This window comes from Mesoplodon mirus, assembly GCF_964341445.2.
Source record: "Mesoplodon mirus genome assembly, chromosome: 12".
Lineage (NCBI taxonomy): Eukaryota > Metazoa > Chordata > Mammalia > Artiodactyla > Ziphiidae > Mesoplodon > Mesoplodon mirus.
Genome location: NC_138988.1, coordinates 29,989,464 through 30,014,288, shown reverse-complemented (window position 1 = coordinate 30,014,288; position 24,825 = coordinate 29,989,464). Strand labels below are relative to the sequence as shown.

At 46.5% G+C, this 24,825-nt stretch overlaps 1 protein-coding gene and 1 long non-coding RNA gene across 13 annotated transcripts in view; one reads left to right on the top strand and one right to left on the bottom strand.

Annotated features, from left to right (window-relative positions):
* Positions 1-24,825, top strand: part of LOC309814197 — a 348,892-nt gene that overhangs the window by 229,706 nt on the left and 94,361 nt on the right. The gene's annotated exons all lie outside the window — the stretch shown is intronic.
* The window catches only part of FHIT (fragile histidine triad diadenosine triphosphatase), a 1,482,405-nt gene continuing 1,477,131 nt past the window's right edge, over positions 19,552-24,825 (bottom strand). For 11 of the 12 annotated variants that reach the window (XM_082639705.1, XM_082639702.1, XM_082639708.1 and 8 more), the window contains one exon: positions 19,552-20,404. The gene's annotated coding sequence lies outside the window, so the exon portion shown is untranslated. Of the gene's footprint in view, positions 20,405-20,554; positions 20,832-24,825 lie in introns of those variants that run through there. The other variant, XM_082639712.1, reaches the window with a different exon arrangement.

Sequence of the window (24,825 nt, the reverse complement as noted above, 5' to 3'; positions counted from 1 at the left end):
TCAGGGTATATGCCCAGTAGTGGGATTGCTGGGTCATATGGTAGTTCTATTTGTAGTTTTTTAAGGAACCTCCATACTGTTCTCCATAGTGGTTGTACCAATTCACATTCCCACCAGCAGTGCAAGAGTGTTCCCTTTTCTCCACACCCTCTCCAGCATTTATTGTTTCTAGATTTTTGATGATGGCCATTCTGACTGGTGTGAGATGATATCTCATTGTAGTTTTGATTTGCATTTCTCTAATGATTAATGATGTTGAGCATCCTTTCATGTGTTTGTTGGCAGTCTGTATATCTTCTTTGGAGAAATGTCTGTTTAGGTCTTCTGCCCATTTTTGGATTGGGTTGTTTGTTTTTTTGTTATTGAGCTGCATGAGCTGCTTGTAAATTTTGGAGATTAATCCTTTGTCCGTTGCTTCATTTGCAAATATTCTCTCCCATTCTAAGGGTTGTTTTTTGGTCTTGTTTATGGTTTCCTTTGCTGTGCAAAAGCTTTGAAGTTTCATTAAGTCCTATTTGTTTATCTTTGTTTTTATTTCCATTTCTCTAGGAGGTGGGTCCAAAAGGATCTTGCTGTGATTTATGTCATAGAGTGTTCTGCCTATGTTTTCCTCTAAGAGTTTGATAGTTTCTGGCCTTACATTTAGGTGTTTAATCCATTTTGAGCTTATTTTTGTGTATGGTATTAGGGAGTGATCTAATCTCATACTTTTACATGTACCTGTCCAGTTTTCCCAGCACCACTTATTGAAGAGGCTGTCCTTTCTCCACTGCTTAATTTTATTTTGATCTATCTGAAGAAAGAAATTGGAAGCCCAAGCTAGTCTTCTGCAGGTCCCATCCTTTTTAGTAGAGAGGATTCAACTAAGAGAGATGATTTTAATTTCCATGTTGTTAGGGAAATACTTGGGGTTATTACGTACTTATCAGAAGCAGTTAACAATTGGCAGTCACTGTAATTGTTCAGCCACTTTCTGAGAATGAATTCAATTGCCTCTATAATACCTTTGATCATGCCATTCTCTAAGAATGGAGATGATTGATTATTCTATTGACTGACCAAAACCATGACAGGCAGTGACATATATGTGCCTTTATAGTCTCTGGATTAATGAAAAGTATAATTAAATTAAAAGGGAACTTTTCCAAATGAGTGTTTCAGGACTGATATAGAAAATCTAGAGACGTGTGTGTGTGTGTGTGTTTAACTAAAGAGATTTGGACCAGGTGAAGAATCCCTTGACAGTGTTAAACCACACAATAAATTATAGTGAGCTTCTTCTGCAGCTTCATGTGAGTGATATGAGCATACTGACAGTGAAATTGAGCCCATGGGAAGTGAATGTGATAACAGGACTCCTTACAGTAAGATCTTGTGGTTGTAACATTTTAAATAGAATGTTTAATTACCTTTGGCTCTCTCCCTTTCCTAATCTTTCCTAATTCCTAAATGTTCCCGTTTGTTAGTTTAGTCACTTTAAGTGGCAGTGAAAGCCCAAGGACTTGAACGTAAAGCAAATCAAACATGGCAGTTTTCGCCATGCCTTATACTGATGTTTAAAGTCTCAAAATAATATCCTTTAAATTTCGGCAAAAACAATTCTCATGAGAACCTTGCTGTGCACATACAAAGGCAGTTGACCTTTCTGGGATATTCACTCTCAATATTTGAGCAAGCAACAGATAACACAAAAATATCCACAGCTATCCCACTATCATCCCCTGCAAATTCCCCTTCAGAGATTTTCCAGATCATAAAGAGAGGCAGTGGTGCTGAAATTCAGTGATGAGAAAGCTCCTTGAGCCTCTGAGTCTCACCAACTTAGAAACATGGCTATTTCCTCCAGTTGTAGATGTGCAAGTGATAGCAGTTCTCCTCCATCTTGAGCAGAATAGGATAGTGATGACTGCTGGAAATCATATTAGTCAATTGTTATGAGCTCAGAGTATTTACAGCATTTCAACACCCAGCTTTGTGAAGAAGTTACCCATTTCCACCTTCATCATCCATGGGTCCAGCCCTTCCCACAAATGGAAGTGAAAGATGATTTGGGAGGGAAATAAAAGCTGGCCCCGGGGGTGTTTCAGAGAAGACATAGAGAGCATGAACTCCGTGATGCACCCTAGAAAGTCTTAGATTGACATTCCTGTGGCATATTCACAATCTGTTGCTCAAAGGTCTCTCTGCCGCTGTTGACTTTTCTTGATAAGTTAATGGAAGTGAAGCCACTCTGCACTCTTACTTGTCCAGACTCCTGGCTAACGTTTTAGATTAAGATCAAAATTTCCAAGTCTCTTCCTGTTTCTGAAGTTGCCTTAAGTACTCTTTTAAGAGAGGTAACATGCTGTAGCCTGGCCCCCAAGCCCCTGCCGAGGAACGTAAGGTAGGTACACATGCGATCTGTGTTCTCATAAGGGGTATTTCAGTAAGAGAGATGGTGGGGTGGAAGGGCTTGGAAATGGCCGTGGGGTTGAGACCAAGCTTTGCCACTTTCTAATTTTGTGACTTTGGGTCTCCTCTTCCTCCCACATAAGGTAATTCAGTGAGATGCCATGGAAGCATGAGGCAACTGTTGCTGTCTTAGAGGAGAAAGAGTAGCTGTTGTGCAGGGCTGGGAGCCAGGAAGCCTAGACTTCACTTCGGCCCCAGAGAACTCACTCTGGGTCTTGGGAATGCGCTTCACCTCTCTGGACCTTTTTGCTTCATTTTCAAAATGAGAGGCTAGGGCCCGGCCACCCCGCTCATCGTTAATTTCACCCATCCTGTTTGAGAAGTAAAGTTGTTTTCCAGTGGGTGGGGATGGAGGTGGTGGAACAGCACAGGTGCTGGAATCAGTAACATGTGAGTTCAAGCTCTAGCTTCCCTACTTGTAGCAATACGGCAGTGGGAAGATATCTAGCGAGCATCTCCGTGCCTTCATTTCCTCCTTTGTAAAATGGAGATCATGGTGATGTCTTCCTGTAAGGCTGATGTGAGGGTGTAAAGGCAAAGTGCTTAGCACAGCCTGGCACACAGTGAATGCTGGTAGTACTTCCCCAAGGCTGCCTTAACAGATTATGACAAAGTTGGAGGTTTAAAACAACACACATTTATCATCTCACAGTTCTGTAGGTTAGGCATATGACCTGGGTCTCGCTGGGCTAGAATCAAAGTATTAGCAGGGCAGTGTTCTCTTCTGGCAACTATTATGGGCTGAACTGTGTTCCCCAACATTTATTTGTTGAAGTCCTAATCTCTGGTACCTCAGAATGTAATTTTATTTGGAGCTAAGTTCTTTAAAGAGGTGGTAAAATTAAAATACGACCCTTAGGGTAGATCCTAATTTTTAATCCAGTCTGACTGGTATCCTTATAAGAGAAAGAAATTTGGATGTACAGAGACACTCCAGGGATGCGTGTGTACAGAGGGATGACTGGACTATGCGAGGACAGAGCAAGAAGGTGACAACTACAGGCTCAGAAGAGCGGCCTCAGGAGAAACCAGACCTGCTGACACCTTGATCCTGGACTTTAGCCTTCAGAACTGCGAGCAAACAGACGTCTGTTGTTTAAACCACCCAGTCTGTGGAATTGTGTCATGGCAGCCCTAGCAAACTAATATAGAACCTCCTGGGGGAGAATGGGTTTCTTTGCTCTTTCCAGCCTCTACAGTTTGCTTGCATTGCTTAGCTTCTGGCTCTCTTGCTCCACCTTCAAGGCCAGCAACAGTGGGTCAAGTTCATCTCATACTGCATCACTCTGACACCTTCTGCCTCCCTCTCCCACTTTTAAGGACCTTTGTGATTGCATTGTGCACACCTGTCTCTTTCTTAAGGTCCGTGATTAGCAGCTTCAGTTCTATTTGCAAACTTAATTCTTCCTTGCCGTGTAATATAACATATTTACATGCTTTTGGATTAGCATGTGGACATTTTGGGGGACCAGTATTCTACCTTCCAGTGTTCAGTCAGTTTTAGCTATTGTATGGAATAGAACTTTGGCACCAGTTTAGCTTGCTTTACTGACTCCAGTACTGGAATGGAAATAACCAAACAAAAAATTAAATTTCACTGAGTAGAAACTGGGGAATCATGCTCATTCTATAGTTTGTCTTTGCTTTCTCCAGTACAGCATGGGCGCCTGCTGACACAGGACTCCTGGTACACAGAATACATGATGTTCCAGTGAGCTGAAGTTTCAGCATACTGATTCAGCTGATATTTCTAGCAAATTGTTGACCTAGTATTGTTTTTATTTATTTATTTATTTATTATTTATTTATGGCTGTGTTGGGTCTTTGTTGCCGCACGTGGGCTTTCTCTAGTTGTGGCGAGTTAGAGCTACTCTTCGTTGCAGTGCCTGGACTTCTTATCACGGTGGCTTCTCTTGTTGCAGAGCATGGGCTCCAGGCACGCGGGCTTCAGTAGTTGCGACACATGGGCTCAGTAGTTGTGGCTCGCGGGCTGTAGAGCGCAGGCTCAGTAGTTGTGGTGCACGGGCTTAGTTGCTCCACGGCATGTGGGATCTTCCCGGACCAGGGCTTGAACCTGTGTCCCCTGCACTGGCAGGCGGATTCTTAACCACAGCACCACCAGGGAAGCCCCCTAGTATTGTTTGTTTAGGGGTTTTCTGGTCTTGGTAGAATGGTAATTCAGGCTGAGATTTGTCATACCACTTCTAACAGATCTGCTTGTTTTACCTTTAGAAAAGAAAGTTTCAGTGTTTATAGGGGGACCGAGTTTGTGTAGTTTCCACTGCATATTTGGCCTCATGTGTCCAGAGAAACAAAAAGCTTAGAGCAGAAAACCTGATAACTATATCCTTCAAACATATCTTTCAGGCACAATAACAGAAACCCAACTAAAAGTACCATAAAATGAAATGGAAATTTATTAGTTTGTGCGACTACAACACATTGGAGTAGGTCTGACACTGAGTTTGGCTCAATCCGGTGATTCCACAATATCCTGAGGACTGGGAATGTCTCCTTTCGTCTCTATGCTTTGCTTTCATCCACACTGACCTCACTCCAGGGAGGGACTTCATTCCAAGGGGGACTTCTCAGTACAGTGGGCCCTGGCTTAGATGACCCTTACGGCCAGCAAGGGTCATCTGTGAGGATAAACATCCAAGTAGTAATTTCCTCAGGATGGATGGAGGTGGGTACTGACTGGGAGGGGACAGCAGGGAGCCTTGGGGGCGGGGAGAAGGGCTGTAAATGTTCTCATCTTGGCTTGAGAGGTGGGGACCAGGGTGCAAATAAGTAAGCATTCAAAAACTGAACACTTCAGATGTGTCACTTGGCTGGATGTGCATTTTACCTAAAGGAAAAGGCAAAGGATAGAAAGAAAGAGCATCGTAGTAAAAACCACACGTAGGTGCATGTGTGAATAATGGCCCCTGAAGGATGTCCACATCCTGATCCATGGAACCTGTACATGTGTGACGTCGCATGGTATAAGAGACTTTACCGACTGTAATTAAGTTGAGGATTTTGAAATGGAGAGATGACCCTGGATTGTCGGGGCGGCCTGATGCGGTCACAGAGGTCGTCAGGCGGAGGAGACAGGACAGTTGAAGGCAGCGGCAGAAGGAGATGGGAGGATAGGAGGAGAGGTCGGAGGGATGTGCTCTGAGGAGGGATGAAGGGGCCATGAGGCCAGGAGTGCAGGCAGCCTCTAGAAACTGGAGGAAAACCAGGAAGCAGATTCTCCCCTAGAACCTCCAGAAGGAATGCTGGCCCACCAACACATTGATGTTAGCCCAGGGAAACTGGTATCAGACTTCTCCCAGAACCGTGAGGTAATAAATTCACGTGGTTTGAGCCAGCAAGCTTGTGGTCATTGGTTACAGCAGCAACAGGCAACTCACTGTGTGTCACTTGCCAGACTTACACCCTTATGCTCTGCCTAATCCCAGTTCCTCTTTGTAACTGCCCTTGGACTGAGGCCGATGCCATTATTTATACTCCTCCTGCGAAGGAGGAAAGTGAGGTTCAGACAGGTCTGTTGCCCCCCCCCCCCACCGCTGCCTCCAGCCCAGGAAGTGGAGAAGCTGCCCTCTGGGCCCAGACACCAGAGCTCCGGGTCTGCATCCCGCAGCCCTGCACCGCCGAGCGGGAGCGGCAGAGGTCGTAGTCTGTGCCTCAGGCCATCCCACGCCACCCTTCCAGTGGCTTGTTCTGCCTGCAGAGCTCGCAGCCTGGCCTCCAGCCCCGCGTGGCCGCGAGGCAGAGGTGGGGACTGCGAGGCTGCTGTACCAGCTTTGGGGACTGGAGACTCGCTTCGGTGCCCTGGCGAGCAGGTGAAGCATTTCACTTGTGCCCACCGGGCGTCGCATTTCACAAACATGTGTTAACTAAAAGTCTCCCCGGTTGTGCTGCACTGAGCTGCTGCCGTCAGCTGTGGCGTGTGCACACACGCATGTGTATTTGGCTGTGTGTGTGAGGGGATTGTACCAAGCTCTTGGCTGTGTCTCCCCACATCTTTGGGACTCTAGCAGACCCATCTTTATTTATCAAACGGGTAGTCAGAAGACAGTATTACAACCAGCCTGTACAGAGAATTCCAGCAACTAATATAACAGCCAAACCTGTGACAGTGATTTCCTGAGTGCCATATTTATCTCTACTGAGAATAGGATAGTACTTGCCTGGTTAATAGCAGGAAACGCACCTATTTCTCTATGCCTTTCGGATGGTTCTTTCATGTCACACAGAGTGACTCTGCTCTCTACTTTCCCTTTGCCCAAAGATCAGGGCAAACTGGTTAGGACTCAGGGCTATAGGGACAATCAGAACACCAGCGCCACGTCCTACAAGCTAGTAACTATGGCAGGTTGCTTCCATATATGCAGATAGTGTCTGAAAGAGGATGCTTTCATTCTTCCAAACCCCCAAAAGAATGTCAGATCTTTCAAGAACCTCCAAGGTCATCTGGTCCCATTTCCACATTTTACAGGTGGAGAAATTCAGCCAAGGACAGAGGTGAGTAGGCAGATGGCCAGGAGAGGAGCGGTGGCCATCCCAACCGTATGGGTGACTGTCAACGCAAGGTTGACTGATCATGAAAAAAGGCTTCCCATCAGAAGCACTGCCAGTGGATGATTAAGAGTTGTGATATGGTAATCATCTGAACAACTATGGTTATTAGTCTTCTTTGCAGACACAGTGTTCAGTTATGCAGAGCGCTCGCGTGCCGTGGTCCCTTGGAAATTTCTCAGCCATCAGTGCAGAGAGTCTATTTTAAATGAATATATCCAGCGCTTTCCTCAGACCTACTTATCATACACAGGAGACCAACCACCCATGGAAAATCAGTTCGCTACAAGGGGAGGCCTGGGAGCTTTGAAACAGTTCTTACTGCACAGTAGCCAACTAATTTCTTGAAAAAAACAGACTTACCTTCTTGCCTATGGGGCTTGCCTATGGGGCTGTATTCAAATCTCCAAGTAAGCAGAGGTTAGTTTCTTGGCCTTGTTCTAGGGAACATCCCTACACAGAGAAATCAGTAACTCACCATCCATGGAGCCCTCCTGATGCTCAGAAGCTGGTTTTATGTATTTCTTTGCAATGCGAAGGGAAGCTGGCTTAAAATAAGCAGCTATAACAAGACCACAACACACCACGCACATACACCCAATTCAATAACGGCATCCTGTGGAAACTCTTCTGGAAATCTCAGAACCCAAACCACTGTGTGGGATTTCAAACAGCTGTCAGAGCCACTGCTCTCACTATTGGAGCAATAAACTGTGTTTACCAAAGTCTTCCTTTTTCTGGCTGAGTTGTCCCACATCTCTGCCACAGACTGTGAGCCAGCTAGAGCCTCTCTGAGGAGTCTTGAACGAAACCATTGGGAGCTTGTCAGAGTTTAGGGAGGTTTGACCATAGAAAAAACTGAACTGTGCATCCTACTTAGGACTGGGGCATTTTTTTTTTCAAAACCACTTCCATAAAAGTGGCCCAAGTGGTATTAAGGGGTGGGGGACAGGGCTAGGGCTTGACCTCTCAGGTGGATAAAATGCACTCCATTGGGTGAGTATGGCTGCAATGGAAGTCCAGAAAGCAAAGTTCTGGGGTTGACTCTGTGTCCTGGAGTGAAGGGTTTTAGCTCCCTGGGCCCACAGCCTGGCATGGTAAGACTTCTAAGCCTGTGCTCTCAGCTAACGAAAAGGCAGTGCTTCAAGAACAGAGTAATTAAGAGGAACCGTTTCTGCACGTTCCTTTAGGCTTAGAAAGGATTCAGTTCAGTAAGAAGTCCACGAATAGGACCTCTGGAGACACCTCTTGAGTAGATCTGGATATGCACATGGCTTGTCCTTTGCATGAGCCCGGAAAGAAGTTTTAGAACCACCTTTACCATAAAGATCACCTTTATGATCTTATATCCTCACCTTCTCCCTCTGTCAGCCTTGTTCCTTGGTCTGCCCATTGCATTCGGGATCCTTGAGTTTCCTTAGCACGTGAAGAATGGTTGATAGGATATCTCCCATTGCCCGGGAGTTTGTCCACTCTATGGATATCCTACTGAGTTTGGATGCATTGATGTAGTGAAATTCAGTCCTGGGGAAACGCATGGGAGTACTTGTTATTCTAAGGACATTTTTTCAGTTCCAACAAGCACTTGCTCAGTCCCGTGGAAGAAGTCCTGTGCTCAGTGTCTTGAGTCCTGCTTAACGTATGAAGGCGGCTGTGGGATAATGGATGAGAATGCCGCACTGCTGTTAGACTGTCGGCTCTTCACTTACTTGTTTACCCAATCAGCATATTCTTATTCAGAATTTCCGACGTGCCCCTTTGCTAGGTGCTGTGGATATAGCATGAAAAAGAGGGTCAATTCCTTGCCCTCGTAAGCTTGCATTCTAGTGAGGGAGACAGGGTAGACAAATACACATGATGTTTTCCGAGTGTGATACAGGGGAGGGATGAAGCAAACAAGAGGATGATGTGGGGAGTCCTGGGGAGGGGCCTCAGCAGAGCGTGGGCAGAGAAGGCGTCTTGGAGGAGGCGGTATTTGAGCTGAGACCTGAACCTTGAGGGAAAACCACCTAAGACTAGAGTCAGGAAAAGAACAGTCCAGGCAGAGGACAAGAGCAAATATCAAGGTACTTGGGCAGGAGAGATCTTGATATACCTGAGGTTATAAAAAGGAACATCCAGGTAGTAAAGGGGGACCTTGTGGAGGAAAAAGGAGAGCACAGTCAGAGAGGTGGGCAGGGGCAGGGCCTAGGGGAGCTTGGAGGCCAGGGACGGGCATTCGGGTTTCAGTCTGTGTGCAGTAGGCACCCTTGTGAACTTTCAGGTAGGAAATGGTGGGCTCTGGTTGACACCTTCTAGTGAGACTCTGGCTGGTGTGTGGAGAATAAATTAGAAGGAGATCAGAAGCTGGGAGAAGGGGCTGGGAGGCCGTCACCAAAGTCAGACCAGAGGGGACAGTGGTTCGGCCTCGGGCAGTGGCAGAGGAGCACGAAGAGAGACAAAGAGATGGAGGGACCGACTCCAAGTCAGGGGCGGCGCTGGAGGGAGCTGATGGGTTAGTGCGGGAGGGCGCCCCCCATGCCGGCATGGGGGTGGTATGGAATAGGTGCTCGATCAAGGTCTCGTCTGCAGTGAACCACCACTGAAGTTTTAGGCTCAAATTCAATCTTTGCCTCCTATGCACCTTTGCACTGTAGGGGAAGAAAAATAATTTTCTCTCTATCCTTCCAGGTTGTTGGCTGAGACCCACCTATAATAAAAAGGCAGATTAACATGAGAAAAAAAATAGAATTACATATGTACATATTGGAGCCCCAAAGATCTGACACTCAAAGGCAGCCCGACAATTGAGGCTGATGTACTATCCTGAGCAAAGGAAAGGGATAGGGGTCTGGGCTTCAAAGGGGGGCAGGCAGTTCACAGGAAGGTGAGAGGAGGAGATGTTTGGTAAACAAGGGTCCTCCTGGCAGGCAGGTTAAGTGTCTTGGGTGAAAAAGTGATCTCTGGCAATCTCTCTTCCTGGTACCGGCCCCCAATCTAAATTCTTTTAGGCAGTTAAAAGGTTTTTCCTGAGTCTGCTGGGTCTTGATTGCCTTCAGCTCCATGTGCCAGAGTTACATATTTTGGGGTGACAGCTTCTGCTACCCTGCAGGGCAAATCCTCTGATCTCCCTCAGCAAGGGGTGGCAGGCCTGCAAGTCCTTTGTAAGCGGCCAGCCACCCAGATACAGGGGACGGACATTTCAAGAGATGTCTGTGCCCATACAGATTTGACCAGAGGCTCTTGGGTGTTCACCCGCCAGGGCTTAAGTGCAGGTGACTGGGAAAACTTTGCATTTTATTTCCACTTGTAACCTGACTTTGAGCTTAACTCCCCGTGGGCCCCTCCTACAGCAGGAAAGCAGATAACTCTCCTTGACCTTCCATTATCGACTTTGGATGAATTTGTCCACAACCTTGTCAACTCAGATGCTCATTTTGCTGGTGGACAAGAAGCTTTTGGGAACCAGGCTGCTACTACAGACCCATCTCAGGAAAATCAAACAGCAGCCTGGGGGCTTTGGGGGCTCGTTCATCATGGAGAGCATTTGGATATGTGGCTAATTATATGCTTTATTATGGATACTAATTTGTGCTGGAAGCTGCTACTGTGTTAGCATTTAGCTCTAGTTAATGAAGTTAAGTTGAGCATTCAGTGTATCACTGAGCTCACAATCTCTCCTCTTGGCTAGAACAAGTTGGTGTGGGAAACTGAGGGGTGACAGTGTTGGGGAGAACACATTCACACAGTGAGTTTCTTCCCTGTAACTCTGGGCTGTCTCCCATGTTGCACTGTGCTTGTGCCATGTTGCTGTGAGATTATTCTCAGTGGGATAAAACCCTGGGCTGTGTTAAGAGAGAAGTATCGGATTGTTGTGATTATTTATCAGCGTAATCACAAAGAGCCCCTGTGTGGACTCCAGTGAAGCCAACTGGAGACCTGTGGTTTCTTTCAAGACAGTCTTCATGTTTTAAGAAGAAGAAAAGGAAGCTGGCGTAAAAATGCATTCAGTGTGTCCCACTCAGCTCATCCCTAAGTTTAATCATCACTGATGACTTGCAAATAGAGAGGATAAACACACTTACTTTTCACCTTTGCAATAAAGAAAACCAACTATTTGCTCTGTTCTCATTGGTGTTACGAGGAGTTACACAGTGAATCCCTAATACATCAATGAGATTATAGACTCCTAGGGGAGCCATTTAATTTTTTACAGCCTTTTTTTTTTTTTTTTTTTTTTTTTTTAATGTTGGGCTGAAAGGAGAAAAAAACCCCGAAGGTCCTGTATAAAGAACAACTTAGACTGACCTTGATTCGTAGGTATTCTTTCTCAGAGCCCAGCTCCAGAGACTGGGCAGCCGGGACGGTCTGGCAGGGAAGGGGTTGACTTGCCCTGATGGGGCCAGTCACGAGAGTCCCACACCTGTTTTGCCAAAAACCTTAATGTTGGTTTCAAGTTTCATAGGATTCTCCGGCAAAATAACCACTCTACACTCAGTTAAACAAGAATTTAGAGAGAGTTTATTGAATTAACAAAGATTACAGTATACTAATTAAGAATAGTATAACTAACTAAGAAAGAATAGTAAAGATAGAGGTTTATACATCACTGAATTGGGGAAGCACCTACATCCAGATCCAAGCAACGCTGGGAAGTCCCTTGAACAGCAATCTGGAGTCCCAACTGGGAAGGTCCCGGCTGGTGCGTCCACCCCACAGGTGAGACTTCAGTTTGCCACTCGAAGGAGCCCAGCTTTTAGCACCAGGCCACAGGCTGATAACAATCAGCCTGCATGCAAGTTTGCAGCTCTGCTTATTGTCACAAATGCCTTGGTCTTAACTTGTAAGTCTTAGAATGTTCTTGATTCCCGGGGGCTGGCCAGACCCTCCAAGTGCAAGAAGTCCCATGACTTCCTCTCTGTCTTACCTAGTGGTCTATGATGTGTGCTGGCCTGGGTGTAGCTCAGCAGTTTGGCATGCAGCCAGCCTTCGCGTCCTTGTCCGACCTGAGGCCTAGTGCCACCTGTGAAGCCTGAACAAGACTACTTCACTAGCTTCCCCAGCACACACCTTCCAGAATGGCTGGTTTGATAGCTTGCCTGAGTCCTCACCCTTTACCCCCACCCAGGGCTTCAGTCCTACTCTTTGCCCGCTAATGGGAGTTGGCACACACGCCTGCTGCGTTGGGGTGTTCTACAGTCTTGTGTGGCAAGTGAGAGGCTGTCTTTCCTTACATACCTGCTAAGCATGCTAGGTGCTTGAAATGCAGAGTTTCACTCAGTTCTCACTATGGGCTCCCTCAGGCCAGCGATCCTGGGAGCCCCAAATCTCAGGTGAGAACAGCTGGAGAACACACAGCTGACAAGGGGAAGTGTCTTGAGTCAGACTGATTCCCAAGTTCAGTGTCCTAAACCAAGGTTGGCACACCTTTTCTTTTAAGGGCACTTAGTACCTATGTCTGGCTCTGCGGGCCACAAGTTCTTTGTCCAACTCACTTCTGTCCTTGTAGAGGGAATGTACCATTGACAATATGTAAATGACAGGTATAGTCATGTTGTGATAAAATTTTTCTACAAAAAGATCGGTAGCCGGATTCAACCAGTGAGCCATAGTTTGCCGACTCCTGTCCCTAAATGCTTGCTCATTTTGGCTCCTCCAGGCTTTTTGGTGACGATCTTAGGCTTTGGAGTCCCATAGAGCCGGGCTCACACCCAGCCTCTGCCACTTGTTTGCTTTGTTATGTCGGAGAAATCACTTAACCCCTGTGAGCTTGGTTTTCCTCATTTGTGAAATGGGCTGAAGGACAACCTAAGAGGGTAGTTGTACAAGAGAATGTGTGCGAAGCGTCGAACACAGAGTTCAGCCTTGGGATAGCTGCTGACTGTGGCCTCAGACCCTTGGAGATGCTCTGCCGATCCAGCTCCTGACTCCCAGGAGAAAGAGTCAACCTAGGCTTGTTGTCTACAGCAGCTGTGCGTTCAGACCAGGCCAGGAATGTTCTGGGTCCATGGGCCAGCTTTCAATCCTGTTTCTGTCTCCAAAAGAACAATTTGGCATCAGGGAACAAAAGTCAGAAGGTTACAATGGGAATTCATGCCCTTAAGATCCCAGGGAACATGGGGTCCAATATTAAAGCATAAAGGAGGAAAGCAAGCCATTTTTTTTTTTTTTAAATAGGAGACAATCTATTTATTTATTTATTTTGGCTGTGTTGGGTCTTCGTTTCTGTGCGAGGGCTTTCTCTAGTTGCGGCAAGCGGGGGCCACTCTTCATCGCGGTGCGCGGGCCTCTCGCTATCGCGGCCTCTCCTGTTGGGGAGCACAGGCTCCAGATGCTCAGGCTCAGTAGTTGTGGCTCACGGGCCCAGTTGCTCCGCGGCATGTGGGATCTTCCCAGACCAGGGCACGAACCCGTGTCCCCTGCATTGGCAGGCAGATTCTCAACCACTGCGCCACCAGGGAAGCCCAAGACATTTTAAAAAAGCTTTTTAGAGATGGTGAGAGACACAAAGAGCCCCTCACTGTTTTACACTTGTAAGGAGACCCCTGCCAGACTCCCAGTTCTAATCTGCAGTAAAAAGCCACAGGGCATCTGGTTCCATTGACTCACTTCCTTTCTTCGCCGTAGCCTCTGGCAGGAAAATTCGAACCAGCCAGGCACTTTCGAATTGGCTTCAGCAGGGACTTTTCTGTCAATCAGCTGCTGATACTGGAAACATAAAGATGGCGACATGATACAATTTCTGGTTTTCTTTCTTTACTTTTGATACGGTCATCCTTGAGGAAGCACAGTCATCAGCTGTATACTCACAGCTCCCTGGGGTACAGAACCCTGGACATTTTAAGCCACAGAATTAGACTGAAGTAATGGCAATGGTGGTGATGGGAACACAGAGGGGCTGCCTCACAGAGGCAGGTAAGTGGGATTAGGTCATTTTATTTAACAATGGTGTTATGCACGTTCATCTGTTTATTCCTTTGTCTGTTTTACTGATTTATTCCTTTCTGTCCTATACCTGCTTAGTCTCTGTTTAAGTGAATTTCTTAGCCCACATAATTTGAAAGTCCAAGGGTCTGTTGGTATCATGTATAGCTAGATCCAGGAAGCTCAAACCATGTCATTAGAGCTTAGTCTCTCTCTGTTTCCTCTCCTCCCTCCTTTTCTACCCGTATCTCTCACTCACTTATTCATGAAATAGATGAAAAAAGTTGAAAGGCCCCAGTGACAGTGACATGTCACAGCTGAGGTGCAGAGTTGGGTGGGGGTGGTCCAAGAAGATGTGCTGCAGGAGGAAACATCTGAATTTGGGATTATACCCCCAAGGAGGGAAGAGATCTAAAGCAGTGTTGGTCAGCCTGTGCTCTCTGAACACCCATAGAAGAGTCTCCCGGGCTTGGTTGTCGTGGTGCAGTTTCCTGGGCCTTATCCCAGACCAACAGAATGAGATTCCCAGGGGAAGGCCCTGGGTTGTGCATTTCTTTAGCAAGTTCCCTCTGGAACTTGTGCATTCCAGTTTAAAGCAATCTTAGGTGGAGCAGCTTCTCATTCTGCACAATTAAACAGTAAAAAGTAATCCAAGTCTGTACACTGAAGCTAGATCAGGAAACATAAAATGTATAGGGTGGATACTTTAAAGAGTTTCCGGAACACTAATTCTGGAAGCCTGTTGGATCCCCCTACTCTCCAAACCTTCCTGAGTCGTGTACACAGACAACCCTGACTTAGGGGTGAGTTCTGCTGTAGACAGACAGCCTCCCTGAGACCCTAAAAGATGGCATTCTCTTTTTCAAGCAGCAGTGCAGAAAGCATGGAAATCTGGTGAAGAGCTCATCTCTAGCTGGTCTTTGCTCTGGATGACTTGCCTAGGAAAAGGCCTAGTAGGGGTGAAGTGCCCAGGAAGTTTCCATGAGCTCCTTTCATCCATCACTGCAATTTTGGAAAAGGAAAGTGCAGTGTTCCTAACTCATGTGCTCCTTGATCTTCCTGTTCTACGAGATCCTCCTGTGGGCTCTGAAGGGAGCTGGCTGGCTTCACCGGTCCTGCTCTGCCCCTTACTGGCTGAGTGACCTTGAATAAGTTATTAACATCCCTGAGCCTCAGTTTTCTCATGGGCAACACCTGTCCCACAAGGTGGTGGGTGAGGATTGAGAGAGAGAATGCATGGGAGGCACTTAGCATGATGTCTGACATCTGATAAGTACTCAGTAAACCTCAATTACTATGATTTGATTGTCCTTATTCATACTTGATCTGTAATATGCACAGAGAGGAGAAATAAGATTTTAATCTGAGAAAGCTATCAGGCTCCTATGTCTTTTGCAAACTAACATTGGGTCAATAGAGCCTCAGGGAAGGGTTTGGCTTCTATTAGTTTCTCTGTTGGCCTTAATTACATAAAATTAATTGTAGATAATTATATAGAAATGATCATGAATATTTAGTTCATTTCCATCAGAGACTCAACAGAGCATGGTAGTTAAGACCAAGACTTCTGGGCAAAACAGACATAGGTGTGAGCCGGATTCTGTCACTTACTAACTCTATGACCTCGAGCAAGTTATTGAACTTCTCCAGCCTCAATTTCCTAGTCTGTACAATGGGAAGAATAATAGGATTCATCTCACTGGGTTGCTGTGAGGATTCACTGGTTGTTGGAGGTAAAGCACCTGTTTGCTCCACGGAAAGAGCTTTACCATCATCCCCACCATCATGTAAAATGACTGTCAGTAGTGGTGTCCGGGTGCTCCATGTACTGTATGGGAAGAGAGTTTGGCTGGGTCTGACATTTTTCTTATTTAAAATGGCCATGCAGTAAGTTTTTAAAGCTTATCACTATCTACATTCTTTACATCACCAAAAAGGGACGCTGTCAGCCAGAGAAGAGAAGCCTGGGTTAGAAGAATGGGAGGAGGGGGATGTAGTGACTTTCTCAGGTTACTTAAGACAAGAGTGTTCCAGGATCTTTGGATATGGGGAAGGGGGAGGGGTGAGGCATGGTACCGGACCCTCTTGCTGGATTTATTTCTCTTCCTCCCCTCCCCTCCCCTTTTCTTTCCTTAAATGGATATGGAGATTTAGAGATCTTTCCCCCTTGAAACTGGGTCATCACTTTAGATTCTGGTAAAACACAAAAGTGCCCATTTGTTTCTTCCTGCTTATTCATTCTTGCAACAAAATACCAGGAGAACAGAGGAAAGCGCTATCAAAGGCATTTCTGTTCAAAGGAAACACTCCTCAGTGATCACTTTACCTTGGAAGTTTCTTCTGCTTCTGTGACAGTGTAATCATTTTTCTCGCCCTGATTTTTGTGCCTGTTTCCCTGAGGCACCTGAACCTGAGATAGTTGCCCCCTATTCAGGACGTGCCCGGTACACAGGAAGCTGCAGAAGAGCCTCCTTTTGGCTGATGGGGCTCAGCCAGGCCGCTCGCAGCTGGGTCTGAGGTGCCGCAGTGGGAGGCAGATCTCTGCTGGGGCAGCAGACGATTTTCAGGGGTCAGCGGACAAAACATCCAAAAAACCATCCAGTCACAAGGTGAGAAGTTATTCTCTTTCCACTTCCCTATCGGTCCTCAAGGAGCAGGACCCTGTCTGCTGCTGGTGTGTTTTCACAGCTCTCTGTCACTTCCTAACGTCCCTTTATAATGAAGTGAGAAGGCAGGCCCCAGAGGCAGGGCTCTCAGCAGCTGACTGTGTGCAGTTAGAATTTAATAACTTTATATTCATCCTTGTGGTTAGCTTCCATTTACGGCAAGGGATACTGGTTTCCCATTTGCTACTGTGATTGTTAAGTTCCCTTGAACACGTGTAAGTAAGAGAGAACTGAGTAAAAGAAAATATATTAGGCAGATAACATAGGTATCATGTAGCTACGGCAGAAATGTTGAAGGCTGGGAAGGTCGTGAAGGACTGAAGTTTGGGGAAACTGCGCTTGGTGCAATGACATCCCTTCCCTCTTTGGGGCTGACTTCCAATGTGGAGCCACTGTCTCCTGAAGCCAGTTGGCTCCGTGCATCAGCTGGTGAGAGTCTTTATGAATACACAAAGCCCAGCTCTCCAGAGGGATAAAGAGATGGTGCTGGGGAATATTTTTGTGCTGGTCTTTAGTTGTGAATGAAATAGCCCCACCAGGCTCTTTCCCTGGGATAAGAGTCAGGGCAGTGGGGAGATGGGACTTCAGAGTTTGGTTGCCTTGGGTTTGCCTCTCAGCCAGGAATGTGTCATCATGGATTCTGGATTCACACCATCTGGGTTCAAATCCAAATCTGAGATCTGGCACTTATTAACTGGGTAACCACAGGCAAGTGGCACATCCTTGTGCTGCAGTTTTCCTATCTGTAAAATGGGATAATAATGGAACTTACTGATAGGGTTGTTGTGAAGATTGAGTTAAAAATATATAGAGTACCTAGAAAAAAATGCCCAGAACATAATCTCATGGTAGATGCTTAATAAATATTAAGTGCTATGATCGCAATTGTCGTTGTCATCATCATTGTCACCACCACCATCATCATCATCATCATCTCTCCTTGTTTGTAAAACCAGGCTCGTATTGCCTGCCTCAGAAGGTCAATGGTCCATGGTTGATACACAATGAACGCTGAATCCCTGCCCCATCCCTTCTCCTGAAAATGTGACACTGGTAGGCTGATAACAAGCTTCCAAAGCTACAGATATATGTGGCTTTTACACTTTACTTGATTTTGAACAGTAACATGACCACAGTGGGGTTTTTGAGGTAGCTGCTTCCCATACACCAAGCCACTGGGTTGCTGGATATACACAGTTCTGGGAGGTAGATGTGAATGTCACTCATTTAAAATGGTACCTGTGCCTTATGATGGAGTTGTCTGACCAAGCAAGCCAAGCAGGGTCACCCATTTGTAAGAGTCCTTTTGCATAAGCACATTCCAGCTATAGCAGGAGAGAAACATTGACAACATTGATGTCAGCAGCTAAGCCCAGTTTTAAACCCATGCTGCTCCTCTCGGTCGAAGTCAGCACCATTAAGTTGGTATTGAGCTGTAGTTGCCCCATACTCCCTTTGTTCATCTACTATCCATCTAAACTAATCACTTAATTAGCCCAGGCAAGAAGTCTTCTGCAGTGTTAAATAACTCTAAAAACCTACTGGAGATGCTTTGGAGTAGCCTGATTGGCTTTAACTTGAAGTTCGTTACCTCTGGACTAGGATATGTTAAATGCAGGGCCTGGAAAACAAGCTGAATTCTGCACTGAGATCAAATTCTGTTTATTTGTAGCTAGCTGTCTACCTTACATTTGCCTTTTGTAGTATCTCCATGCAGAGCAGACCCACCTTAGCAAATGGAGTCATAGCCGGTTTTTCCCTATTAGTATCGGTAGGCTTTGTTAGTTCTTGAAACACCTCTTAAAAGGCACTGTAAACAGTCCCTGCTGGGTTACTGTGCCTTCCAGCTAAGCTTGGGCTCGTGGGGCTGGCTTGGAGGTCAAGCTTCAGGGCCACCCTTCTCACCCGTGGCCTCCACAGCCTCCCAACCATGGCAGGGTTACAGGACACTGCACTGAGGAGATCCATGGGAGGACAGGCAGAAATGCGGCTCCTGTAGGGTTTTAATTGCAAAACAGAAAACAAAACTGCAAGTAGGCTTCCAGTATGACTCAGCTAACTGTCTCATCAGTGACTGTTTATTGACTTCTTTGACCAAAAGCCAATAAGTGAAATGTGGAATTAGCCCTGAAGGCAGGGGCCAGGGCTTCTGGTGACATTTGCTATTGAAACTGAGCTGGAGTCAGTCTTTGACCTGCTGGGGATAAAAGAAATTGGTATTTTTAGGGCTCTTCTGTGGACCGCAAATGGGCAACCCTTGAGCTGGGGGAAATTACCAGTATTTGCCATCTTCCCTCACTGGCATTTTATCTTCTGAACACATCCAGTTCAGACTGCAGTGCTTTTTCTACTTTCAGCTAGGCTTGGGAACCGGAAGGCTTCCCAGTCTCAAGAAGGCATTGCCAACAATGAATAATTCAGGCTTTGGCATGGACATACAAGAAGATTGGAAACCAGATGCAGTTCAGTCATGCTCAGTCTGCTGGCATATCCTGTATCGGAAAAACAGTCAAAGCAGTGGGTTGAATGGTGGCCCCTCTGTAAAAGCTACGTCCATGTCCAATCCCTAGAATCTGTAAATGGTATCTTGGATATGGATTATCTGAGTGGGCCCTAAATCCAATAACAAGTGTCCTTATAAGAGATGCACAGAGGACAGACACACAGAGAGAAAAGGAGGAGTGTGAAGAGAGAGGCCGAGATTAGGAGGATGCTAAGGAACTCCAGGACTGCCAGTAGCCACCAGCAGCGAGGCGAGATTTCCCCAGAGCCTCTGCAGGGAGCCCAGCCTGGCAGGATTGTGGACGTCTGGCCTCCAGAAGTGGGGGAGGACACATTTCTGTTGTTTTAAGCCACCTAGTTTGCGGTGATTTGTTACAGCAGTCACAGGAAACTAACACACCATATGTTGGAGATGGTGCTGGGGTCAGGGAGTAGCCCATAAGCCACAAGAGATTCTCAAGGAGGCTTTTTGTGAAAAAGAAAAGTCCTGCTTTGGGCTCTTTGTAGCAGTGCTCTTGGCGTGTTGTATCTTTTCCTCTGTAAACTCGAATCCCCTGTTTTTATTAATCTACCAGAGGAAAGAAGAGCCTACTTCTGTCATCCTTCCTTAAAGAAATTGACTGTTACGGGCAAGGGGCATGTTTCCTCAACCAATTTTGAGAGCTTTCCCATTCTTTTCCTTACATTCCTACCACTCCAGCAGCCCAGAACAGTGTCCAGTCAGCACATTACACGTTTATTAGTTTCCTGAAGCTAATTTTGCCATCTTAAGCTCTTTCAGCTCTGCCGCTCTGCACCCAAGGCAGGAGGAGAATATAACCGAGGAAAAGGTGGACATTTCTCATTCTATTATCTTACCTACCACAAAAGAAACTCTGTAAATCTTCTCTCAGCCTTAACAAACCTTTGGTTTAGGGGAAGCACAGGAGATCTGAGAGATCAACATCCTCAGTTGTGCCTTTCAGAGGACCCCAAATGTCAAGTTTTAAGTTAGCCAACATGCAAGCTAAATATTTTAACTATCATTTTATTTCCATCCAGGCCAAGGGACAATTTAGAAAAGGTTCTATTCTAAGTACATAGCCAAGGAAGTGTGGAAGGGCCACGGGTGCCGTCGTTTTGAAGGCAGCCTGTCAGTCCTTGTGATTGAAACATAACCCCGATTGCTTCCACAAGCATAATAAAATGCTGTGCAAAAGGTTGTCAAATTGTAGGATGTAATAAAGTCTGCGTAGCTTCATTTTCAGTGCCGCAGGGTCCTAAAGCACGAGCCCCATTTCCTTATGCCTTGGGATTTGTTTGAGTTCCTTTGGTGCCTGGAAATGACAGAACATAAACCAGACATTCAGTTAGAACAAATAGCATTTTTTTTTGAATCATGGCAATAAACAAAATGTAAATTTGCTTACTGCCGATCTCTTAGATTGCCATTAACATGTTACACGAAGCCATATATGTGGGCCGGTGGCGTGACATAGGTGGATTCCAGCCCTGCTGATGCCCATACTCCCTGGATCTTCACCTATTCTGTGGCTTCTGCCCACAGCCTAGGCCCCAGAGGTCAACCGCATGGTCTCTTAATCTGTTTTAAGGACGCAAGTCTTATATACAAAATGAAGCCAATTCAGACCTTGAATTAGATAAGAATAGATTCTCAAACATAGACATTATCAGAAGTACCTGGTAAGCTTGTAAGAAAAACACAGATTTCTCTAGCCTGTCCTCCACATTCTGAATTAGCAGCTGTGGAGAGAAAGCCAAGAATCTGTGCTTGTTAACAAGCCTCCATATGAGTCTGAGGCACCCGCCCCTGGATCGGGGGAATTCTTGAGCTAGTATGTAGCATGCAGAATCAGCTTTGCTTCAAGGCCAAGTTACCTGAAGGATTTAGGCCAGGCCTAAAACAAAGGACTTCTACTTATAAAATAGGAAAGTGGGGGAAGCCCTTTAATCTTACTTGCGGAAAAAAAAAAAAAAAAGATAATTCCTAGCTCATAGAAATGTATTTCATAGCTCTGATACCCTCTCTTTACCCCAAAGGAGAAGCTGCCGGAGCATTGGCTTCTGGGCCTTACTTACTGGGATTAGTAACGTGGGTGTGGTCAGGAGCTGGATTAGCTGGCGCTAACTTGCTTGGAGGACATTACAAGGGCAAACCATTCCAGGAAAGGGAAAATTAAATAGGAGGGGGGGAAAGAGCAGAATCTTACAGGTTAGATTTCATCCAATTGGGGGGAGGTTGAAAGAAAGGGCTCTTAGGAGACATTAGGGGCAGCTACCATGGGTGTGATATATGAAGAGATTTTGAGAACCACTGTGGAGAAGCACAAATGGACTTTCCTTCAGGGTTTTCCAGAGACTTCAGTGAAGATTTACATGGCTTTTCACTTACTGTTTGCTATTTACGGCTTTGAGTTCAACACTGTGGACACAGACCTGGGAGGCCAAGGTGCAAAGCCCCAGCTTCCTGCGCATTCTGGTGTGTAGTTCAAGGATATGCTCAATAGCTCAATACGGGCTCATTCAACCCCATTGGGTGAGGACACACGGGCACACACTTCAGCCTCTGGTTCATGGAGTGAGTTTTTAGTGAGTCTAGTGCTATGCTTTTTCTGTAAGGTCCTAAGAAGGCCAGAGAGCAAAGGGCAGGCAGGGCATCCCTTTGGAATTACATCTGCTCCCTTCCAGGATCCAGAACACAGAAACCAACTCACTTCTGCTTCAGCCTTCCCACTTCGGTTCAGGATCCCCTCCCCGCCTCCCCAGGTCCACTGATGTCTGTAAGTGAGGCGTGGAAAGTAGGGGGTGGGTACCAGTCAGTTTGCATCCTCCCCACCCCCTGCAGAAGGGGGCCTGTCTCATTCCTGTGTGACGCTGGGATCTTCCCCTCTTGTTCCCAGCACCACCCCTCTTGCTTGCACACGTGCGTCATCTCCTGGTCATTCATCATTGCCCTTGTCCTTGAACGATTATTGACTCTGAGTCAGAGGCACCTGTGCAGGCCTGAAAATGGATGTGCCCTTTCTTTTCCTCCGCCTCACCTGTCGAGGGCAGATTTATGTCCTAGGAGAAGTCTCCCTCGGTTTTATTTTTGGTCTTTTGAACACTGTGGCCCTGTGTTATGTCCTTCACCCGCCCTTCCCGACACCAGCCCTGCAATTTCTGAATCTCCCTGGATGCCTGTGCGTCCATTCCTGAGCAGGCCTTCTGTCAGTCTGCTTCTGATGCTTCTGCAAAGCATGCCTCACATGGCCTTGGCATTCAAGCTGTCCGCCTGGCTACTTAAGGCTCTGTCTTCAGCAGTTCCTTCTCTCCAGCTAGCCTGGAAGCTTGTGGGAAGCAGAGTCCGCTTTTCATTGCCAGAGCACAGCGAGTGAACGTGTCGGACTTTGAGACTTGGGGCAGAAGCCCAGCCGCGTCATTTACTGGCTGCGTGTGTGTGGGGGTGACGTAAGATGTGCAAGGTTGGGGCTGCGGGAAGGACTGAGTGGGTGAACACACGTAAAGCACTCAGAGCCGTGCCTACCGCATCAGAAGGACCCACCAGTGTGAGCCTCTGTTGCTTCCCTCATCCCTGCTTACTCTCTGTGTTGCGCTGCCAGGCAGAGGCCACCAGGCAGCAGAGGCCCACGAGCGGCAAAGCAAGTGAAAGTCAGTGCTCAGCTACAAGGGGGGAGATTCGGCTTCATTATCCAAGAGGGCACATCTGGGCAGTGGACTCACCTTGCCATCTTCTGGTTGGACTACATGTATTACGTGCCCTTCAGGTCCCCACTTCCCTTTGATCTCACCTTTACGCAGTGGTGTTTTCAATGCCATGTGGGCGTATCAACAGATGTATTTACTGAAGCATGAAGAAGGCTCTAAGGAGGGTGCAGAGTTGAATAATGAGATCCTCGAGGTGCTTCCAGCCCATTTGGGGGAACCCATCACACAGGGTGAGGCAAGGCAGTAGATAATCGGGTGCCGGGTGAGCAGTCCAGAAAATGTGGGCTTTTGGAGTTCTGAGAACAGAAGCCCAGAATGTCTGAGGTTTGACTGATCCCCCTGAACACGTGCTTTTCAAGTATTTCTGTGTTCCTAAGGAACACAGTGAAGATGAGCTGGGACTGTCCCCTCCCCCTGCAAGGCCACGCTGGAGGAGGAACAGGTGGCATCACGGAGCTCAGAGCAGGGGCTGGCTTTACAGAGCAGGATATGGAGACAGAAGGGAGGCCCCGTGGCTCTGCAGGGTAGAAGAGATTTTTGGAGAGGGGAGCTTTGAATTAGGAAGGAAAATAAAACAGTCCGGTGGAGAAGACGTAAGTAAGTTTGGTTTGTTTTTTAACATCTTCATTGGAGTATAATTGCTTTACAATGGTGTGTTAGTTATTGCAGCTCTATTTACAATAGCCAGGACATGGAAGCAACCTAAGTGTACATCATCCAATGAATGGATAAAGAAGATGTGGCACATATATACAATGGAATATTACTCAGCCATAAAAAGAAACGAAATTGAGCTATTTGTAGTGAGGTGGATGGACCTAGAATCTGTCATACAGAGTGAAGTAAGTCAGGAAGAGAAAAACAAATACCGTATGCTAACACATATATATGTAAGTAAGTTTTGAGTAAGATCTGCTGTGTGGGCTGTAATCCTTTCGCCCATCTCTCCCTGAAACCTTCAGGAAAGTCTTTGGAGTCGATTTGCAGTTTGTTGTCCAGAGTAAGTACAGGGCAAAAGCAGGGGGCCAGGGGATCCCAGCCAGGGTCTGAACTGAACCACACCAATGTTTCCTTAAACATGCGGGCATCATCAGGCTTCCATCAGGCAGAGTCCTCTGTTTCCAACAGTTCCAACCACCCTCTGCGTATATTCAAGGGAACCTTTTCTTACTGTGTCAATGAAGGAGACTCTTCCCTATAAACCCCGTCCCTCTCCATCCTAGAGGCCCAGGGGAGGAGGCCCCTTCTGTCTTGAAGCTAAGAAAACAGATCACTGTCTCTCTTTCTAAAGATGAACCTGGGTGGGAGCTGATCCCAGGTAATCTACCTGGGTAGAGTGTCAAAGGAGCTTTGGGGACCATAAAAACGCAATCTGCCTTCCTGTTTCTTTAAAGTAGTTTTTCTCACCTAGGCTGCTTTGAGGTTTAGACCCCCTGGGGAGGTCTAAACAATGCCAAGCCTTCACCCCAGCCCTAGAGATTCTGATCTAACCATCTGGAGTGTGGCCTGGACTGGCAGGGAATTATTAAGTGTGAAGGCGAAGCCTCCAAGCTTGTCTCCCTCTTCATTCAATTCCAGGGTGTGCTCCCAGTAAAATGCTCCGAAGGCCCAAAGCAATTCAGTTGCTGGAGACAGGTTTCAGGAGCCTTCAGTGGCAAATATTCAACTTCTACTAAGGTTGTCTGTCCTCTGCCTTCTTAGCAGAGCCACACGTACAGGACAAGTATTGTCCATCACAGGTAGTGCCTCTTGCCCACAAGGATGAATAAATTAACTAGTTTTGCATCCATCCCAAAGCTGACACAGAAATGGTTTTAAAACAAAGTAACTACACTCACCCACAAAACAAAGCTATGAGACCCTAACATAAAATTCCTCTGTAATAGCTCTTTTTTTTTTTTTTTTAAAAAGTAACTCTTGGTTTGTAGCAGGCTCGAGATACAGGCAGACAGCCATGGAAAGTCATTTTGCTCACAGCAAAAGCAAGGTGAGCCATTTTCTAAGGGCAGGCACCCCTGACCCCTGCTTT